Below are 22,500 nucleotides of genomic sequence, written 5' to 3'. Positions count from 1 at the left end.
ACAAATAACAGCAACAATAACAATGATAATAACAATAACCTTCGACTGGAAATATGTTACCTTCGAAATTATAGGCCTGAAGGGGGGGGCGGCCTTGTGTGTGTGTGTGTGTGTGTGTGTGTGTGTGTGTGTGTGTTTATCCTTGACCGGTCGTGTGTTGTTGTCATAACTTTCCACCACCACCACGACCACCAGCACCACCACCACCACCACTACCACAAGTATCACCACCATCACCACCACCAACACGGCTATCACCACCACCACCACCACCATCATAACAACAACAACTCTGTCACACAGAAACACTCTAGCCTTGAAAATGACAAAAAAGAAAAAAAAAAGAAAAGGCGCATGTATTGTCTCACACACACACACACACACACACACACACACACACACACACACACACACACACACAACCATGAAAACAGGGAAAATACGCAAGGTCGAATATGAAAGACAAAATATATTTATCTCTTATAAGAAAAAAAAAAAAAAACTGAGTAAAAAGAGAGAAAAAAATCCGGGGAAATATAAAGAAATATATTTGTAAAGTAATCATCACATCTTTCTTTTATTCCCTATTTCTTTCCTTCTTCCTTCTCTCCTTCCTTCTTTTCTTCTTCACCTCATCCTTTTCATCACACCCTCTTCGTCTCATTCTTCCCTCGCCTCATCCTTCGTGTTATCTTTCCTTTCTTCGTCTCATCTTTCAAAAAACTCTTCCTTCCTTCATTCCATCCCTCTCATCTCATCCTCTTCAACTCATCCATCCCTTCCTTCATATCTCATCTTTCAAATCATCCTTTCTTCCTTCATCTCATCATTCTCATCTCAGCCTCCCCAACCCACTTTCTCCCTCTCATCCTCTTCATCTCAGCCTCCCCATTTCATCCTCCCAGTGTCGTCTTTCTTGTCTTCGTGTTTACCTGAGGCTCGCGTGAAATGCTCAAATGTCAGGTGTTGTTTCTTAAGTCAAGCAGAGGCGCGGGTAATGCCATACACGAGTAGTGGTTTTTGCGACTGCTGATTGAGGGGGAGGTGAAGGGCGCGGCGAGGCGTGAGAGGACACTCAGAAAAGAAAGAAGGGAATGTGAAAGACAGGAGAGAAGGAAGGGAAGTCATAAGGAGGATGTGAAGGGAAAAGGGAGGGATAGGAACAGTAAAGAACAGGGAGAAGAAGGGAAGAAGGGGAAGGTAGAAGAAGCGAGTGAGTGGGAAAAGGAATGGGGAATGAAGAAAAGAAGAGAAGAGTGAGGAGTGAAAGGATGATTGTGGCAAAAGGAGAGAGGAAGTGAGGAAGTGAAGGAAGGCAAAGGTACGATGGGAAGGAAGAATTAGAGAGAGAGAGAGAGAGAGAGAGAGAGAGAGAGAGAGAGAGAGAGAGAGAGAGAGAGAGAGAGAGAGAGAGAGAGAGAGAGAGAGAGAGAGAGAGAGAGGACAGTAGTGGCAGGAAGGAAAGGAAGAGTAGAAAGCTTGACGTGGCAGCAGGAAAAGTAAAAAAAAAAGGAAGAGGATTGCTTGAGGGAGATTTCGAGAGAAGGAAGAATAGTGAAGAAGGGAGGGAGGGAGATAAGGTAGAAGGAAGGAATAAGGAAGAATACTCATTGAGAGATGTGAGAGAAGTATGTGAGGGAGGAGGAAGAGGGAGGATATGAGAGGAAAGTGCTGAAAGAAGAGGAAGGAAAGGAAGATGATACGTTGAGAGTGAAGGGAGAGAGTTTACTGGTAGGGAGAGAGAGAGAGAGAGAAAGAAAGAGAAGAAGAGAAGTGCTTTCGAGTGAGCTAGGAGGGTGATGAAGTGTGATTGGGTGAGGGTGAGGGGTGAGGGCGCCTGGCTCATGACGGAGGGGGGGGGGGCAGTGAGGGAGAGGGTGAGCGAGGGGGGTGAGGGGAAGGTGTAGAGATCATGGCCATTTTCTCAACACGCCATGCACAGCTAATTAATATTCCTGTCTTCCCCTCTTCTTTCTTTCTTTCCTTTTGTGTTTTTCTATTTCTTTTGTATATGTGATGTTTTGTTTGTTATTTTCCACCTTCTGCTCCTCTTGTCCTCCTCCTTCTCCTCCTCCTCCTCCTTTTTCTCTTCGGGATCTTCCTCATATTCTGAGTTTTTATGTTTCTTCTTCTTCTTCTTCCTTTTCTTTTTTTCTTCTTCCTTTTCTTTTTCTTCTTCTTCTTTTTCTTTTTCTTCTTCTTCGTCTTCTTCCTTTCCCCATTTCACACTTTTCATTTGTTTCCTCAAGTATTTTAGCAAGTTTTTTTCTTCTTTTCTCAGCCAAACAACAACAAAGGATTTTTTTTTTCCCCCTTCCGTTTTTTTCCTCCTCTCGCTTCCTTTCTTGCGTCACCTTCTGCCGTGTTTGGTTGTTGCCTTAGTCATTCTTTCCTTGCATTTTCTTCCCTGCTCAGCACATTCTTTCCTTTATTTTTATTTATTTTCTTTTCTCTCTACTGTTCATTTTTCCATTTTCCTCCTTCTCAGAACTTTATCGTACATTTTTTTTCATTCCTCCTCTTCCTCCTCCTTTCTCCTCCTCCTCATCATCTTTTTCTCTCTGTTTTCTCTTATCGTCTCTCATTTTTTCTCTTTCTATCTCAGCTCATCTTTTCTTTTTCCTGTTCTTCTTTCTTAAATTCCTCCCTTCTTTTCTTTCTTTTTCTTCTTCAATCTTTCTTCCTCGTCCCTTCAACTCACTGTTTCTCTTATCCTCTTCTTTTTTCCCTTCAAAACTTTTCCTTCTTGTCTTCTTTCCCTCTGTGTCCTTTCCTTTCCTTTCTCTCTCTCTTTCTGTCTTTCTTTGTATGTCTCCATCATCCCTTCCTTTCGTTTCTCTTTCTCTTTGTGCATTCCATTATTCTCTTCTTCTATATCCTTTCCTTTCTATCTTCTCTCTCTCCTTTTCTGTCTTTCTCTTTGCATTTCCATTCGTTCTCCTCTCTTCCTACATCCTTTCCTTTCCTTTCTCCTTCTTTCTGTCTCTGTCAGTCTCTCCTCGTCCTCCTCTTCTCCCTTCTGTCTGTCTCTCTCTCTCCCTCTCTCGTCTCTCAACTCTCATCCCTCGTTTTCTTTTTCAACTCCCCCTCCTCCACCCATCTCTCGTCTCCCACTCTCCCCGCCTCGGTCCTCCTGTCCCCACCTCGCGCCTCCTCCTCTCTCCCCACCTCGCGCCTCCTCCTCTTCCCCTCACTCCCTCCCTCCCCCTCGCGCCTGGTCACACTCATAAACGTCTCTGTGTGTTGTGTAGATAAATTTACGACGAGGACTCGGCGAAGACCAAATAAACACACACACACACACACACACACACACACACACACACACACACACACACACACACACACACACACACACACACACACACACACACACACACACACACACACACACACACACACACACGGATTATTAACATGTGTGTAAGCATTGTCCATGACCAAAAATAAGCATGTACGTACACACACACACACACACACACACACACACACACACACACACACACACACACACACACACCATGTAAAAGAAAGTAAATATTAGAAAATAAATAAATGTGGGGTTGCAAGAGAGAGAGAGAGAGAGACAGAGAGAGAGAGAGAGAGAGAGAGAGAGAGAGAGAGAGAGAGAGAGAATACAAGTTATGCTGTTAGTACACAAGCCGTTGGAGGAGAGCACGCCTGTTTAAATCATCACCACGACTCTCTCTCTCTCTCTCTCTCTCTCTCTCTCTCTCTCTCTCTCTCTCTCTTCCCAACACTCCATATACACCAAACTCAAAATGAACCAAGAAAACACTAACAAAATTTTTCCTCCCTTGCCTCGTGAACCTCCAACACATTTCTTTTCCTTCTCCTTTGAATTGATATGAAAGAAAGAGTGGCTGGGCGTCTGTGTCAAGCCCTGCAGGTGGCCAAGACAGGCGGAGGAAAGAGGAGAAGGCTTCGCATTATTAGAGAACCTGTTAACTGTTTGTAATATTGTCCCTTGATAGTTTACAAGCTTGTTAGATACGATTCTTGACGGTATTAGAAAATGTGCATTGGGGTTTTTCTTCTTGTTATACAGAGATTGATTTGTGTAGGTGTGCTTAAAGGGATTCTGTGTAGGGAGTGTTTAAAGGGACTTGGGTGTGCGTAGGTGAGTTTGCGTGTGTTTAAATACCTGTAGGTGGACTTTTAAATGGGTGTATTGGTGGTGGTTAAAGGTGTTTGGGTATGATTGGTGTTTTGAAGTATAGGAAGTGAGAGGCGGTGTTTGTGTTGGATGTCCAGGTGTGTGTGTGTGTGTGTGTGTGTGTGTGTGTGTGTGTGTGTGTGAAATGAATGTGGAATGTAGAAGGTAAGGATGAGATGGAAATGTTTTTTGTAGGCGTGGTGTTTTGTGTGTTTGTTTTTGTTTTGTTAGTGTATGTATAAGGTATTTTGTCACATCATTATTAAATAACTGTTTGTCTCCTTTCTTTGTTTGTCTTCTGTTATAACAAGAAAACAACAACTCTTACTACTACTACTACTACTACTACTACTACTACTACTATTACAACAACAACAACAACAACAACAACGACAACGACAACAACAACAACAACAACAACAACAACAACAACAACAACAACAACAACAACAACAACAACAACAACAACAACAACTACTACTACTACTACTACTACTACTACTACTACTACTACTACTACTACAGTAAAATCCCTCTTATCCGGCATCAACGGGACCGCCGACATGCCGGATACTTGAATATTGCCGGATACTTGAATAGAAGTGAAATTATGTCCACAATCACCACCCTACACTCACGCATCTTACCATAACAAAGATCAGCTGATCTTAATCAGCAGCTGATCTGATCAGCTGCTTAAGTGTAAGCACAACACGCTTCCTCTTTTCTACAACTTTAGGCATGATGAAGGCGTCAGGCTTTAAACAGTGCACACGCGGGACTGAGTCACTGAGTAAACACAGTGCAGTGGGCCGCGGGTGGCGCGAAGCAGTGCGCTCTGGTGCCGAGGGGACAAAGTATGCCTCGCGGGGGATTTTTAATCGATTTTATGAGTACACATTGATTTGTTATTGAATTTAAGGCTCGGGGAAAAATGTGCCGGATACTTGAAGCTGCCGGATACTCGAATGCCGGATGAGAGGGATTTTACTGTACTACTACTACTACTACTACTACTACTACCACAACAACATGTTTCTAATAATTCACAGAGAGCGTTAAGTGTTTCAATAATTGTTTGTCGTTTGTTTTCTTTGTTACTTTTTTGTGAAGGTGTATACTCTCTCTCTCTCTCTCTCTCTCTCTCTCTCTCTCTCTCTCTCTCTCTCTCTCTCTCTCTCTCTCTCTCTCTCTCTCTCTCGTCGTAACTGTGTAGTTCTCGTAATCTATGCTAATCCCCTTATCTCTTCCTTTCTTGCTTGAACATTCACTTGCCTGTCACTTCTAATAGATTTCCTCCTCCTTTTGTTCTTCTCGGCGTGGATAAGCTGTATTATTCTATGCTAGTTAGTCAGCATACCCGTGTTACTTTTTTTATCTCTAAACAAGCACAGACAATTTTTTTCCTGACGTAGGAGACATGGCAAAGATTGTAAAAGAGAAAAATATGCTTATTAATTGTGAAAGCTACATAATTTTTTTTCCTTCCTCCTTTTACTTCCTCCTGTTCCTTCATAAGAAATAATAAGTGAGTTTACATACGTATGCAGGTTCTTTCCCTCTCTCTCCCTCTCTCTCTCTCTCTCTCTCTCTCTCTCTCTCTCTCTCGTCATGTTGGGAAGGAAATACTTGCTCAGTGAACTATTGTTGTAAATTTTAAAAGGACAAAGGAATTGAAATGTTAAAATAGGTTTTGTATCGTAAAGGTAGATTGGTGATCGAGGAGAAAGAGAAAGACACGGAGGGAGGAAAGAAAGGAGAAGAGACTAATAATGCAGAGCTTGGAGGAATAAGTGAATGAAATAAATGTTTAACTGTTGCATTGAAAGCATTGGACTGGAAGAGGAGAAGGAGGCGAGGAAAAAGGAGAAAGAGGAAGGAGACAGGAGGAAGAGGAGAGGGGGAAGAAGAAAATTAAGAAAGATTAAACAGGTAAAAGAAAACAATTATTGGAGGAACTGAGAAAATAAAAGATGAAATCCATATCTAGATCATTCATTAAAAAAAAAAAAAATGAAACAATGAAAACGAGTAGCAGGAAGAGAAGCAAGGAAGAGAAAATATTACTACTGAAACTGAGGCAACAAGAGATGAAATTCTTATGTAACTCTTGCGTTAAAAAGATCGGACAGTATAAGGATGAGGATGAACAACAAGGCGGGGAACCAGGAACAAGAAAATGTAAACGTTTAAACTGAGAAAATAAAAAAAATAAAAAGATGAAATACTTGTAGAGATCTTGCGCTAAAAAGTTGGACAGTATGAGGGTGAGGAAGAGGATGGGGATGAGTGGCAAGGCAGGCAACGAGGCTAAGGGGTCAGGGGGAGGCAGGGGAGTGTGGGGGAGACGTGCATTTGGTAAGATTGTTTATTTGAGTTTTTTTCTGGGGTGGGGGAGGTAGTGAGAGGAGGAGGAGGAGGAGGAGGAGGAGGAGGTTGAGCTTGGTTACGCACGGGTTCATTATATTCTCTCTCTCTCTCTCTCTCTCTCTCTCTCTCTCTCTCTCTCTCTCTCTCTCTCTCTCTCTCTCTCTCTCTCTCTCTCTCTCTCTCTCTCTCTCTCTCTCTCTCTCTCTCTCTCTCTCTCTCTCTCTCTCTCTCTCTCTCTCTCTCTCTCAAGCAGGTCAGGTCAGGGACAAAGTTATACCGCTAAGTCTCCTCTTCTTATTCCTCTTTCTCCTTCTTCCCTCCTCCTCTTCCTCCTCCTCCTCCTCCTTTCCTTGCTGTACCGTCACCTCCTTTTTTTTTCCTCTTTGTCTTGTCGTTATCATTTTCCTATCTCCTCGTTATCCTTGTCCTTCTCGCTACTCCTCCTCCTCCTCCTCCTCCTCCGCCTCCTCCATGTGCAGGGACACGCCTCCTAGTCCCTCCCTTTACCCCACCTTCCCCTTGCCTAGCCCCGCCTTGCCTTGTACTGTTGTTGTTGTTGATGTGGTGGTGGTGGTGGTGGTGGTGGTGTGGTGATAGCATTATGGGCAAGGTGAAGCGTTTGGAGATGACCCAGGTGGTGATGGTGGTGGTAGTGGTGGTGGTGGTGGTGGTGAGGGTGGTGGGAGTGATGGTGGTGGTCGTGCGCGTGTGTGTGTGTGTGTGTGTGTGTGTGTGTGTGTGTGTGTGTGTGTGTGTGCTTGGCAAGAGGGTGGAGGAGGGGAGGCGGGAGAAGGGAGGAGATTTGAGTGTTAATGGAATTATAGTGAGTCTGAGATTATAGTGAGAGAGAGAGAGAGAGAGAGAGAGAGAGAGAGAGAGAGAGAGAGAGAGAGAGAGAGAGAGAGAGAGAGAGAGAGAGAGAGAGAGACGGACAGATGGTATTGGTGTCACGGCACTGATGGCGGAGGGAGGGGAAGCGGTGGAGAAGGAGGAGGTGCAGACGATGGGAGGAGGAGGAGGAGGAGGAGGAGGAGGAGGAGGAGGAGGAGAAGGAGGAGGAGGAGGAAGGGTACAGGTGGCAGTGACATAGTAAGGATGCAAAGCTGTGTTGTGCTGAAGAAGAAAAAGAAGAAGAAGAAGAAGACGAGGAAGGAGGAGGAGGAGAAGAAGAAGAAGGTCGAGCAGCAGCAGCAGGAGAAGTATGAGAAGGGAGAGGAACAAGACGTGGGCTGCTTTGCTATACCTTTACTGCTGCAGAAGTCATCAGTAAGTGAGTGTTGCCAGCTCTTAGCAGCCACACCACTGACACCCTCTGCTATTACTATCCCGCGAAGCACAGGCCGCGAGGAGCTATAAGGGAGAGTAAACACGCCCACAAAAACACCCTGCCTCGCTCACACACTTACAACACGACCCCTGAACACCATCTTTCCATTGCCACCCGCTCTGAGGAGATGCGATGGAGACCAGAGGAGGCATTAATGTGGTGGAACAGGAGACGCAAAGGAGAAGGGGGAGGAGGAGGAGGAGGAGAAGGAGGAGGAAGGGGGAGGCGTCGGTTGACAAGAAGGGGACGCCGCGAGACAAGTGTGCGGAGTGAGGGGAAGGAGAAAGGAGTGGAGTAGAAGGAGGAGGAGGAGGAGGAGGAGGAGGAGGAGGAGAAGGAGAAGGGTGAGGGAGGGGAGGAAAAGGGGAGCGGGAAATCTTCGTTATGTCTGATGCTCAACACAGACCACCCTCCTCCTCCTCCTCCTCGTCCCCCTATTCACTCACTCCTTCACTTCACACAACGTCACATCGCAAAATTACTGCTTGTTTTTGCCGTATCTTTTTCTAGTGTAATTGTAGAGAGATAAATGATTTTCCCTCACCGTAGGACCGTATTCTGAAGCACTTCTGCATGGCATCTCCACTACATTCAAAAGTTGAAGTGACATGGGTTTTTAAGGATGTTTTTACGGTTGCAGTGACAGATTAACAAGATTTCTACATTATTAACAGGAGGAACACTCTTGAGAACCCGCCTAATTATCTCTGTGGCCTTAGAAAGTTGTCGGGATGAGAGGGTAAATGGTTTCAGAATACAGCTTTAGTGTATTACTGTCCTTGGGGTGGGGAGGGAGAAGTTCCGCTTTCGCCCCGCCCCCGCCGCCCGCCACCCTGGATGTGGCCGCCGCAGGATTTAAGTATCTGATGCTTAATGATATCATGTTTCCTGTAATGGTGTGGGACGTTGATAGCGCGTGTGGCGTCAGAGGAGCTGGCTATGAGGGGGCGGTCAAGTGTGTGTGTGTGTGTGTGTGTGTGTGTGTGTGTGTGTGTGTGTTAAGAGTCGGATATGAGGTAATAGTGTCATAGAAGTGTTTATAGAGTAAGAGATTTATTTATTTAATTATTTTTTTAGTACGGTCCTCGGCGTGTTAACCATTATTGACTGCTCTACTACTACTACTATTACTACTACTACTACTACTACTACTACTACTACTACTACTACTACTACTACTATACCACCACCATCACCACCGTGGGAATCGGGCTCGTTCTTTTCGCTAGCGGCAATAAGTAATGTCATGTTTCCCCTCCCCGTGTTTGGCGGCTGAGGTTCCCCACTCCCCACGGTCCTACTTGCTTATCTTCTCATGGTGTCGCCACTAAACATATGCAGGAGGTGCTGTGGACTCCTACGAAGTTAATAAGGATTTACGAGTCAGCTCCGTGAGTTATATGATAGACAGAACACCCTTATTGCTTGTTGGGACGTGAACGCAAAATAAATAAATAAGATAGATAGGTAAATAAAATTAAAATGTCTGAATGAATTGAACCCAAAATGTTGTGTTTCTTTCTCAGTCCCTCAGACAAATATTTCTCTTTTCTTCCTCTCCTTCAGTCTCCTCAATCTCTCTCTCTCTCTCTCTCTCTCTCTCTCTCTCTCTCTCTCTCTCTCTCTCTCTCTCTCTCTCTCTCTCTCTCTCTCTCTCTCTCTCTCTCCGTTAGCCTTTCTCTCCCAGTCTTTTTCGTCTAGCCTTTCCTTCCCCTTCTCAGTCTCCTCTCCTCTCCCCAGTAGCCTTTCTTTACTCATCTTTTCCTTCAGCCTTTCCCATCTTCAGCCTTCCCTTTCTCAGCCTTATTTCCTTTCTCCGGTAGCCTTTCTTTCTTCATCTTTTCCTTCAGCCTTCCTCTCTTGAGCCTTCCCCTTCTCAGCCTTCTCTCATCCAAGACGCAGCTTCAGCCTTCATTTGATTTCCTCGGGATCGTTTGGGTCACATGTGTTTACCAGGAAGGAAATCAAGTGACGTCAGGCAGCTGTTTGCTTGTTGTGCTTGTGGTGGTTCTGTGTTGCGTTGAGTTGTGGTGTCCTCTTGACGCAACATCGCATCTCTTCCTTTACACAGAGCCTTCAGTCACCACACACACACACACACACACACACACACACACACACACACACACACACACACACACACACACAGAAAAGAGGAAAGAAGAGGAAGAAAGTGAAAATGTAGAAGGAAGAAAGAAAAAGAAACGCAAAAATAAAGGAAGGAAAGAAAGTAAACATGTAATAGAGAAAAAAATGAACACACACACACACACACACACACACACACACACACACACACACAGAGGAAATGCGTCGCCCACACTGACTCGACACTCACCACAGCTCTGAGAACACGTGGGTTTGGTGTTCCTGCATCTTTCCTCCTCCCTCCTTGCCTCCCCACCTCCTCCCTCCTTGTCTCCCCACCTCCTCTCTCCTTACCTCCCCACCTCCTCCCTCCTTGCCTCCCCACCTCCTCCCTCCTTGTCTCCCCACCGTGTCCTCGCCCTCACGCAACCCGATCCCCATCCCCGCCGTCCCCTCTTCCCCACCTCCCCACCTCCCTACCAACTCTCTTCCTGCCGTGCCCTGCTGCCCACACGCTGACCTGTGCCCGCAGCTGACCCCCAACCTTTGCTTTCTCTCCTTTAGCCTGCCATTAGCACTAATTTACCGCCCACTGTGATCACCACCTGTCCTGCTCTCCCCGCCACAGTCACGCTAGCTAGGTTTCTCCTCCGCGAGTCCCGTAGCTGCTTCTCTCTGTCACGCCCCATTACAAGTGCCAACAGATGTCATGCCAAAAACAAACCTGTCATGACTCATCTCTCTCCGGGACGCCCACGCCACCTGGCCCCAGATTCCGCCTTTGTTTTGTGGGAGGAAAGCAGCGTCGGTCAGGTGTTGGTGGGAGTGACTTACGGGCGGGCGGGCAGCTCAGTGCGCGATTACGGGTCTGATGGTAACATAAATAGTTCCTTGCTTTAAAGAATGTCCACGATCCGCGACGCCGCCGAAGTGAAAGGGAGAAAGCCAAGCTAACAAATGCCTATTGTATCTATTCTGCAGGAGGGTCATGAGAGGCAGGCACACGCATTCCTGAGGGACGCCTGGCTCACCTCCACCGCAGCCTGTCCATGCCGCCTTCCCCACGCCGCCTCCCTCCCTCGAGACTCGCCCGCCGGAGGTGAAGCACTCCTGCCGGTGAAGACCATGACTCCCCAGGCACGCAGTGAAGGGTCGCAGCGCCCCGTGAGAGGCGGGCGAGCCTGGTGGTGCCCGTCACTTCCTATTCTGCTGGTGATGCTGGTGATGCCCGCTACTCCTTCCCGCGCCGCCACCCAAGGTAAGTAAGCTTGTTTAATTAGATGTCCGATAATTAGAAGGTAAGTGAGCTTGTTTAATTAGACCTCCGGTAATTATAAGGTCGTGCAGTGGAGGAAATGGAGGTTTGAGGGTTGAAGGGAGGGAGGGACGGAAGGGTGGGAAGGAATGTATGCTTGTTAACCTTATTATAACCTGAAGGCTTGATGGACGATCTGTGTGTGTGTGTGTGTGTGTGTGTGTGTGTGTGTGTGTGTGTGTGTGTACATCGGGAAGCCTGTGAAAGTTGTGAGGCTCGTTAGCATCTAATGACTGTATTTGAGCGGTAGGACATTTCTGCGCAGTGTGTGGGGGCGTCTGTGCCTCGCGGACGTGAGAGCGAGAACAAAAAACAAGTACGAGGCGGAGAAAGAGAAACAAACACAAGAGCGAAAGTGAGAACGTGACTATATTTAGGAGATAGAAATTGAAAACGAGAGCGAGAACAATAGAAAGCAAGAGGGAGTGAAAAAAAAAAGTGTGAGTGAAGTAAGATATCCAGAGAGAGAGAGAGAGAGAGAGAGAGAGAGAGAGAGAGAGAGAGAGAGAGAGAGAGAGAGAGAGAGAGGTGCCATCATGCCATCTCTGTTTCTCTGCCTTCCTCCACAGTCCAATCATGCTTCGTTAGTTCCTTTTCTTTTTTTTTTCCTTCTTCTTCTTCTTTAATGTTGTTCTTCTTTCTCCTTCTCATTTCTCTTCCCCCACCTCTTCTTTTTTGTATTTTTTATTGTCCTTTTTCTTCACCCTTTTTCATCCTTTTTCTCCTCCTTCCACTTTTTTTCTTTCTCCTTTTCTTCGTTTTTTCTCCTCCTCCTCCTCCTCCTCCTCCTCCTGCAAGATTCATTACACCAGGTCTCTTCTCCTCACAGTAGTCACCGGCATCACCACGCCGTCACCCTCTTCTCACTTACCCTTCTTCTGTTCCCCATCGTCCTCCTCCTCCTCTTCTTCTTCTTCTTCTTCCTCCTCCTCCTCCCGCCACAACCTTCCTTATATGATGTTACTTTCCTTCGAGTCTTCTTTCTCTTCTTTATCATTTATTCCTTATTTCTTTTGTTTCCTGTTTCCTTTGTCGTTTTTTTTACTTGTTTTATCTTCATGTGTCTTTCCTTCTCTGATTAATCTCTCTTTGTTTTCTTTCTTCCGTTTTTTTATCGTCTTTTGTTTTTCTTCCTGTTTTATTTTTATCATTTTTTTGTTTCTGTCTTTCCTTCATGTCTTCTTCCATATATTATTCTCTTATTCTTGTCTTTCTATCTTTTCCTTTCTTTTATTTTGCTCTCCTTCTCCTATCTTTCTTTACAGTCGTTGTCTTAATATCGTTTTCTTTTTTTTAATTTATTTATTCCTGTTCATTCATTTATTCTCCTTTCTTTCTCCCTTATTATCTCTTTCTCTCTTCCCTCCTCGTTTATTCCTATTCTTCATTATCTAACGTCTCTCAATTCTTTTTCTCTTTGTTGCTTTTATCCATATACCCTAATTTTTATCCCTCTCTCTTCTTCTCCTTCTGTTCCCTCTTTTCTAATTGTACCTCACATCTCCCTTCTGTCTCCCTCTTTCTTAAATTCCTATAATTGTGCGTCTCTTTTCTTCATATCTCTCGCCTTCTCTTCCACTGTTGCCTTTCTGTATAACTAACTTGTTCCTTCCTCTCTATTCTCCCTTTTGTACATCTCTTGTGCTTTGTTTTCGTTATCTATTGTTTCTCTTTTACATCTATCACACTTGTCTTCCTTCCTTCGTCTATTGCTTCTTTTCTATTCTTATATCACGTCTTCGCCTTCTACTGCGCTCGCCTCTGTGCTGTCCGCTAGTGGTTAATGTAGGATAACTATATAAGCAGCCTCTACACCTCCTGTGCTTCGTATTTCTTATCTATCCCCTCTTTTCTACATCTGTTACAATTGTCGTCCTTCCCTAATTTATTGCCTCTTTCCATTTTTACTTATCTCCTCTCTTGTCTCATTCTGCATCTCTCGTCTCCTTTCTCTCTCTCTCTCTCTCTCTCTCTCTCTCTCTCTCTCTCTCTCTCTCTCTCTCTCTCTCTCTCTCTCTCTCTCTCTCTCTCTCTCTCCTATTGGTGTATACTTGTCTATCACCAAAACCGTCTTTCACTCCCCGTTTTTCTAACCCAACCTGGCCGGACCCTTCCATCAACGCTCGTCTCGACTCTCACACCTCTGCGCCCCATATAAGGCGGCCGGTCAGTGTCGAGGCTAATAAGTGCAAATTTACACCCTAGCGGCCACTTCTTGGTGAGTCGGCGAGCAGAGACAAATGGCCACTAAAATTTATTGCTGTCAGAGTCCGGGTGAGTCCGGTGTGCCTCTGAGGGATTCTGTTTATCTTGAACCTTTATCGCGGGTGTTGGCGAGGGGCAAAAGGCGCGGTGAAGGGACGGTAAGGTAAGGGAAGGGGGTGTGAGGTGAGGTGAGGTGAGGTGAGAGGAGATGGGAAGAGGAACGTAAGGGAGGGTAAGGTGAGGTGAGAGTAAGGGAGAGGAGGGCAGGGGGGAGGGTGGGAGGGAAGTGATCTGTGGTTATGTAAGAGTGTGAGAGTGGTGTGCCAAGTGCGAGGTGAGGAGAGGAGAGGGGAGGTGAGGGTGACGACCTGGGGTGAGAGAGAGAGAGAGAGAGAGAGAGAGAGAGAGAGAGAGAGAGAGAGAGAGAGAGAGAGAGAGAGAGAGAGAGAGAGAGAGAGAGAGAGAGAGAGAGAGAGAGAGAGAGAGAGAGAGAGAGAGAGAGAGAGAGAGAGTAATTTAACACCACTTCCTTATACTACATAGTAACTTTTCCTTTTTTTTGTTTTCCCCGTAAGAAAAAAAAGCAAATCTCTCGGTTTCACGAAAATTATGACGCTTTTACGAGAGAGAGAGAGAGAGAGAGAGAGAGAGAGAGAGAGAGAGAGAGAGAGAGAGAGAGAGCGGCCTCAGTTCAAGATTATACACACTTACTTCTAGTTGAACATGATGAAGCTAACCGCGCACTGATGACCCACGCCGCCGCCACGCCTCCGCCGCCACGGGCCTCGCTGTGCTGGCGTGGCGCGTATGTCTCATTACTCCTGAGGGCGCGCGCCTTACCTCCTGTCTCTCCTTGTACTTTCATGCTGAATGGTTTGATGATGGTGGTAATGGTGGTTGTGGTGGTGGTGGTGGTGGTGCTGCGGGCATTGTTGTTGTGGTGGTGGTGGTGGTGATCATTATGTTTATTAGACTTATACATCACAGGAAGTCATGGTTATTTTTCCTTTCTTTTCCGGTGTGTTAAGGAAACTAGTGTGCTTTCTCTCTCTCTCTCTCTCTCTCTCTCTCTCTCTCTCTCTCTCTCTCTCTCTCTCTCTCTCTCTCTCTCTCTCTCTCTCTCTTTCTAACCGTACTTTCCTCTCTTCCTATCTCTCGCTTGGTCGTAATCATGACAAAACTCTTTACTGGCTGATAGCAGACTGGAGTGCGTTCTCCTGCCGCCAGCAAACACCAGAGAAACGAGGCTGTCAGGGCTGAGTGGCGCTGACAGATACAATGAGAGACGCTGCGTGATTTCTGTTTAATCCCGAGGAAGGAGGAACTGAAAAGCTTGTGTATACGTGTGTGTGTGTGTGTGTGTGTGTGTGTGTGTGTGTGTGTGTGTGTGTTTGTGTATTTCTCTCTCTCTCTCTCTCTCTCTCTCTCTCTCTCTCTCTCTCTCTCTCTCTCTCTCTCTCTCTCTCTCTCTCTTTACTACACGCGAATTGTCTTGAGATTTATGTAACTTAAGTAGAAAGTAAAAAAAAAAAAGAAGATAAAAAGAAGGAAAACGTAATGTGGCTGATATTGTAGAAAGTTTGGCCCGCAGGACTTGACCCAGGGAATAGGTGTGTGTGTGTGTGTGTGTGTGTGTGTGTGTGTGTGTGTGTGTGTGTGTGTGTGTGTGTGTGTGTGTGTGTGTGTCCCCGCTCCACAGCCCGCAGCCCCAAATCTTCAGAGCCTAAAATGCCTACTAGTGTCACCTTAGCCTCGACCTTCCACATAACTGCTCGGCCTGACCTTACCAGTCCTCTTTCTTTCTTTCTTTCTTTCATACCTTCTTTTATTTTGTGTATGTTCTGTACTCATCTCCTCCTAGTTCACTTTTTACTCACCTTCCCTCTTTCTATCCTACATCTTCATACTCGCTCATCTTCTCCCTCTACACTCACATCCATTCCCTCTTACTCACCTCTACTCACTTCACCCCACAGCCACTCATTATCTCCTCACCACTTACTCCCACACACACACTCTCAAGCACACCCTCCTATCACACTTCCTCATACACCTATTGACCTTTTGTAAGTATATTTAAGTATCTAGTACCATACACATCCTCAGGCACACCAATTTCACACTCCCTCACAGCTTCTAACCTTCTTTTAAGTATCCATTGACAACTTAAGCCTCCTTCTCCTCCTCGTCCTTCTCCCTTCGCGGCCGCCCAGCTCCTGAAGGCGAGTGACACTAGTGCTCAGTCCTCTCTACGAAGGCCCAGTGCAGTCAGTTGATAGCGGCGTGCCCCTCGACGTGGGTGTGCGTCAGGAAGGTAGTAGAGTTGTATAATCGAGTGAAGTGAGGTGAGGCGAGTAACTTGACAACTAAAGAGACAAGAAAAAAAAAGGAGGGGGGAAAAGTGGTCAGGAATTAAATGGATGAGAAATAATAAGAGTTGGAGTTAGAAAGTTGTATGTGCAAATAAAGGAAATACGATGAAAAAAAAGAAAAATTGTGAATAAGAGAAAAATAAATAAATAAAAGAAAGAAGAAATTGAGAGAATGAGATACGGAGAGAAAGTGAAAAAAAAAGACTCATGGAAGGAAGGAACAATGGATGAAGGAGGGAAAAAAATAGACAAAGATACTAAATAAAGAGAGGAAAGAAGAAAGGCGCATGCGAGGGAAAGGAAAGTAACATTATCAGATAAAAATAAAAGAAGACCAATAAAACAAAGAAAAAAAGAAACACATGATAAATAAAAGGAAAACTAGAGTGACCAGACATGAATGAAAGGAGAGAGAGAGAGAGAGAGAGAGAGAGAGAGAGAGAGAGAGAGAGAGAGAGAGAGAGAGAGAGAGAGAGAGAGAGAGAGAGAGAGAGAGAAACATAACGGTAAGCAGGCAAGTCACCAGTGAGACGAAAAGAAGAGAAAAAGAAATCGTGTTGGAATAAAGAAAAGCAGAATAAAGAACGGCGTGAGGGCTGGGACCGCTACTGCCCCGCCGCTGCCCGCCGAGGCCGCCTCCGCCTTGTTGTGCCGCGAAGGTAAACTGATATAGCAATTACCTCCCGCCTGCAGGTGTGTGGCCCGACACCTCCACGGCTGCGGCGCGTCCCTGCTGACTCGCGGTGTGTGTTTGGGAGTAGAACAGGGCTGAGGGACGCGGAGGGGTAGAGTGTGGGAGGGGAGGAGAAAAAAAGAAGGGAAAGAAGAGATACGGGTGAAAATGGAGATGGAGGAGGAAAAGGGAGTGGAAGAGGAAAAGGGATAGGAGAGGAATAGGAAGAGGGATAAAAGGAGGAAGGAGGTGAATACGGAGAAGAAGAAAAGAGAAAACATGGAGAGGGAAAGGGAAGAAAAACATAAGAGATGAGAGAGAGAAAGGAAAAAAAAACTGACATAAATAATACGATTTGTACATATATTCCAGAATCCAGTAATTATATAATACATCTACCGGTTATTTTTTTTCAGTTTACGTTTTTTCTGAAGACAGGAAGGAAGAAGGAATAATGCAAGTAGCACCTTATCTTATCAAAGTGCCGCGAAGTGCCACATCTTTCCCTCTCTCCTGTCATGTGCAGCAGATGTCGTATTTCTTCCTGAATCTTGTAAGTCTCCCTACACTTCCCACCTCTTCCTCCCAATACTCTTAAAACTCCAAATTTCCGAGAAGTGCCACGCCTTTCCCCTCTTGTCACGTGCAGCAGATGTTCAGTCTTCCTTAGTCCAGTATGTCTCTCAAAACTCCCCCAAACCTCCCCTAGACACACTCCTCGGCAGGCGTCACGGGCTGAAGAACCTCAAAACACTTGCGATGGATTTCACAAACCTAGGCAAGCGTCAGGTAGTGAATGGAGACCTCGCTTGAATCACCGCCAAGAATGTCACGTCATGTATTGCGAGAAAATCTACTTCCTCCCACAACTGGACAGCCTCGGTGACTCCTCCCCGTGAATCAGCGCCGCCCACCAGACGACCACACTTGTCACGCTCAGTACAAGTGTTGGTTAGGTCTTTACACCGCAGCCTCTCTCTGGACCTGCGATGTTTACTGGGGTTTTAATACATCTTTAGAGTCGCCAGGGGAGGGAAGAGGAGAGGAGGCGAGGGGTAAGCAGGGGAAGAAGAAGACAGGGAGATAATAAAATGAGAGGCAGGGGAAGATGGAGAAAAAGGAAGAGGAAGGAAGAAGATGGAGACAGAAACAAGAAGGCAAGGGATGATAAAGAAAGGGAAGGGAAGGCAAGGGGTAATAGGAGAAAAAGAAAGAAAACAAGAGGTAATAGAGAAGGAAAGAGGGAAGTAGGGGTGATAGAAGAAGAGAAGGGAAGGCAAGGAAGGGGCAGGGGGAGGTAGAGCAGGAGAGGGGGAGAAAGAAGAGGGGCAGGGGGCAATAGAGGAGAGGGGGTCATGGGAGGGGCAGGGGGCGGGTCCCGTGAGCCCGCCTCGTAAATAAGGTAGGCGAGTGGCTGATGAGGTGGTAAGTGGCCGCCTTGAAGGAAACTTGTCAGGGCAGTGATGAATGTGGCCAGGGGCAGGGGGCCACCATAGGGCGTGGGGGGTGGGTGAAGGGAGGAAGGAGACAATGAGAGAAGGGAGGAATGAGGAGGGAGGAAGGTAAGACTAAGGAGGAATCATGAACATAAAGTCATTACTGGGAGATTTGTGAACGGGGAGGGACGGGAGGAGAGGAAGGCGGGAGTACACCATCTCTTACTCGTATTTCGAATTTCTCCATTAGGAATATTTTCAAAGGCCACAGAGATGATACGACGGATTTTTATTTATTTATTTATTTATTTCCATCTTCATGCGTGCGGTTTTTCGTTTCCTTTTTTTTTATTTCGATGGATTTTCGTTTTTTATTTTCATTTGTATAAGATGATAAACTGTTCATCTATCTATCTGTGTGTGTGTGTGTGTGTGTGTGTGTGTGTGTGTGTGTGTGTGTGTGTGTGTGTGTGTGTGGTTTTTATGAAGACGCTAATAAGCAGAGCACTGACAAGGTAATGACGGTAATATCTCTTCATTAGCAGTGACTCATGACAACAAAGACAACAAAGAAGATGAAAGACAAAGAAAAAATAAAAAAAAAAGAAAAGGAAAGGAGAACAGTTGCTTACAATGAGATCAACAAGAACAAAGAACGAACAAAAGAACATGTAAATAGATCAATGAATAAAAAAAGAAATAAAAACTAGTATTAAGAAAAAGGAGAAGAAGACGGAGCAACAACAACAACAACAACATCATCAACAACAACAACAACAACAACACAAGCAAAGAATCGTAATAAAAGAAAAAAAGAAAAAATGAAAAAAAGTGAAATTAAGTAAAAAAAAACAAAAAACAACATCAATATCAAAGACAAGGAAATATATAAATAGATCGAGGAAGAACAACCACCACCACCACCACCACCACCACCATCACCACCACCACCACCACCACCACCACCACCACCATTAAAAACAATAACAGCGACACAAGGAGAGAAAACCCAGTGATGTATTGACGGCAGCTGGCGATAACTTACGCCAGAGTAATCGTTATTTAACCACCAATAGCGTCCCTGAAGTAATCTTGGGGTTTGGTGAATGGAGGAATGGGAGGAGGAGGAGGAGGAGGGACTGGACTTATCGGGAGGGGGTTGGGTGAATGAGGGGAAGAGAGAGGGGGGAAGACTGGGGGAGGTGGGGGAGGTTGGGTGAATGAGGGGAAGAGAGAGGGGGGAATGGGAGAGAGGGGCTTTGAGTGTAGCTGTGATAGAGTGCTGAGAGAGAGAGAGAGAGAGAGAGAGAGAGAGAGAGAGAGAGAGAGAGAGAGAGAGAGAGAGAGAGAGAGAGAGAGAGAGAGAGAGAGAGAGAGAGAATAAAGTAGACTTACAAAAGGATCTAGTTCTGAAGTGGAATCCTAAAAATCGATAAGGAATAAATAAATAAATAAATAAATAAAGAAAGAAAGAAAGAAAAAAAGATGACAAAGATAACTCTAATGGTGACATATGACAAGCCTCTGAGATGACGTGAAAGTAACAGTGACGGTGCCTTGACGGATGTGGTCGTGTGTGTGTGTGTGTGTGTGTGTGTGTGTGTGTGTGACGTTGACGTGACGGAGAGCAGAAAAAAACAGAGAAAGAGGGAGATTAAATGATTAAAAAAAAAAAAAGATATAGAGAGGGAAAAATAGAGAAGAACGTGCAGATGGATGAGTAAGACTGGTTGTGGTGTGGTTGTGGTGTGGTGTGTTGTGGCAAAGTGGTTAGGGTTGAGAAAGAAGGCATGGATGAGTAAGGCTGCGTGATGTGGCGTGGTGTGGTGTGGTGTGGCGTGGTTGGCCTAATGGTTACGGTTGCTAGAGAGAGGAACGGCATGTGGTCTTATTGGGAGGCTGGGAGTGTGGTTGGCCAGGTTAGAGTTGATTGGAACTGACGTGATTAGCTGTGAGTGTGTGAAGGGAAGGTAAAGAGGAAGAGAGAGAGAGATTACGGTTGACTGGAAGTGACTTTAGTATCTATGGATGTTTGAAGGGAAGTAAAGAGAGAAAGGTTATGATTGATTGAGGAAGGAATGTTTAGTTGTGTGTGTGAGAGAGAGAGAGAGAGAGAGAGAGAGAGAGAGAGAGAGAGAGAGAGAGAGAGAGAGAGAGAGAGAGAGAGAGAGAGAGAGAGGTTACTGTTGATTCCTAGTGACGTGTGTGTGTTTGAAGGGAAGGTAAAGAGAGTCTGGCAGTAATAACGGTAACTATGTAATGAAATTAATGATAATAGCAGGGAATTTTATAAGAACACTAAACATAAAGGTAATAACAAGTCCTTCTATTAAATAAATTACATAAATAAGTTTTTTTTTCAATTTTTCAGGCAGTCGAGATGGAAAAAAAACTTATTTTCTCTATTCCTCAGAGAGAGAGAGAGAGAGAGAGAGAGAGAGAGAGAGAGAGAGAGAGAGAGAGAGAGAGAGAGAGAGAGAGAGAGAGAGGCGTGGCTGATGGAAAGAAGAGGTGTTGGGGCGGGAGGGAGGAAGTGAGGGTCGCCCACCAACCTTGTGTCCACCGAGGAAAGTCATCATTCAAAAGTTATTTCCGGAGCGAACTTCACCTTCACTTCCTTGCTTCCTCCTCCTCCTCCTCCTCCTCCTCCTCCTCCTTACCGTAGCTAGTTAGTTTCCAGATAACCTTGCTAGGGCCTAAAGGTCTGTTACTATTTGGTTTTCCTTTTGTAATCCTCCTCCTCCTCCTCCTCCTCCTTCTACTTCTACTACTACTATTACTACCACTACTACTACTGCTGCTCTGCTGCTGCTACTTTTGCTCTTCTTCCGTGTTCCCTTTTCTTTTTCCTCTTTCCATTCTCTCTTTCACCTGTCTCATATTCCTTATCCTTCTTCCTATTCTTTCTTTCTCTTGTATTTTCTCTGTATCTATTCTTTTCTGCCTTTTCTCTTCCCTTAATTCTATTCCATCCTCTCTTCTTTACTGCATTCGTTTAATCTCTGTATCTTTTCTTCCTCCTCTCTCTTCCTTTTCCTTCTGACTCGTCTCTCCTCGTTCCTTCCTTTCCCTCATCTCATCTCTCTCTTTATCTCTCTCTCTCTCTCTGACCCTCGTAACACTCCTCGCCTTCTTCAGCGCCTCCGTCAGATAGTTCGTGCAGCTGCTGTTGGCTAGTGGTGGTGGTGGTGGTGGTGGTGGTGATGGTGGTGGTGGTGGTGGTGGTGGTGGTGCTCGCGCTCTCTCCCTCTTCCAGCGTGTTTACCTGTACAGGATCTTACCTACGCGGCCCTGACCTGGTGGTGCCTGGGTGTCTGTTGCCCGATCAGTGCCTAGCGTTGCCTCGTGGCCTCCTGTGCGCCTCTTTGTTTACCGCCACTGCCTAATTTCTCACTTGCGTCACCCCGGCGGATAGTGTTTCAGGTTTTCTCATAGTCTTCGTTCGTTCAAGGATCATAAGAAGCTTGTTTTTGTTGTTGTTTTTTTTTGGTTTGTGTGTTTCTCTTTTCCTTTACCTGCTGTGTACGTCGTTCATAGGATAACCTTATGGTCCTATCAAAGCTTCGTGTTCCTGGACCTGGTTTTATTATTATTATTTATTTTCAATGTGTATGTATAAACTAAATGACCAATTACAAATATCAATATCAATCTCTCTCTCTCTCTCTCTCTCTCTCTCTCTCTCTCTCTCTCTCTCTCTCTCTCTCTCTCTCTCTCTCTCTCTCTGATGACCATCTACCTGCCCTTTAATTACCACAGAATAGTTGATCATGCAATTAATAAGTACAAAACGCGGTCTCATGTGTGTGTGTGTGTGTGTGTGTGTGTGTGTGTGTGATGTCTCTACTATTGTTCTGTCATTGTATCTCATCCTATCTGGTGTGGCGGCCTTCATAATGTCTACGTTTAAGGGCAGGTGCTAGTCAACGTGCGAGTCGATCTGTCAAGCGACGCGGTAATTAGCGGCGGGAACGTGCTGAGGTTACCTGAGACCAGAGACGCTTTCCATCCTTCGTTATTTGTAGCTGTGAATGGCGAGGCGGACCAGCGGCGCGCCAGGAAGACTGGTAGGACGGGGGAAGAAAGAAGAAAGACTGGACGGGTTAACAGAGAGATGATTGAGGGGGAAGAGGAGCAGGAGAGGCAGGCAAGGAGAGGCAGGATCAGCAGATTATAGTGGAAGAGGTAGTCTAGTGACATTCCAGACTCATCTGCACTGTGCTTAGCGTGTTCCCGCAGTTCTAAGTCCTCTGATGTGCCAAGAATCTATCAGTTGTCATGTTCGGTAGATTTTCAAGAGATCGGACGACTTAAGACAGAGAGAGGATGGGTACAACACCGTGGATATGAGTGTTGAAGGTTGCTACACTTCTGATATCGTATCAAGGGTACATACAAGTGTTATGTAGAGGGAAAGGAAGAGAAAGGAAGGATGTGTTAAAGGTGAGAACATGGAATAAAAAATAAAAAAAACATGAAATATGGAGATGAGAGGCAAGACGATGAAAGTAAGAAGGATATCACAGTGGTAGCTAGA

The 22,500-nt window shown here is 45.5% G+C and overlaps 1 protein-coding gene across 9 annotated transcripts in view; it reads left to right on the top strand.

Moving 5' to 3' along the window:
* LOC135093258 (probable G-protein coupled receptor Mth-like 1) overlaps nucleotides 1-22,500 on the top strand; it is a 98,423-nt gene that overhangs the window by 19,562 nt on the left and 56,361 nt on the right. For 8 of the 9 annotated variants that reach the window (XR_010263272.1, XM_063992330.1, XM_063992334.1 and 5 more), the window contains exon 2: nucleotides 10,944-11,220. The gene's annotated coding sequence lies outside the window, so the exon portion shown is untranslated. Of the gene's footprint in view, nucleotides 1-10,818; nucleotides 10,837-10,943; nucleotides 11,221-22,500 lie in introns of those variants that run through there. The other variant, XM_063992329.1, reaches the window with a different exon arrangement.

Source organism: Scylla paramamosain, chromosome 42 (genome assembly GCF_035594125.1).
Source record: "Scylla paramamosain isolate STU-SP2022 chromosome 42, ASM3559412v1, whole genome shotgun sequence".
Lineage (NCBI taxonomy): Eukaryota > Metazoa > Arthropoda > Malacostraca > Decapoda > Portunidae > Scylla > Scylla paramamosain.
The sequence above is the reverse complement of the archived record's forward strand: the minus strand, read 5'-3'. Positions and strand labels throughout refer to the sequence as shown.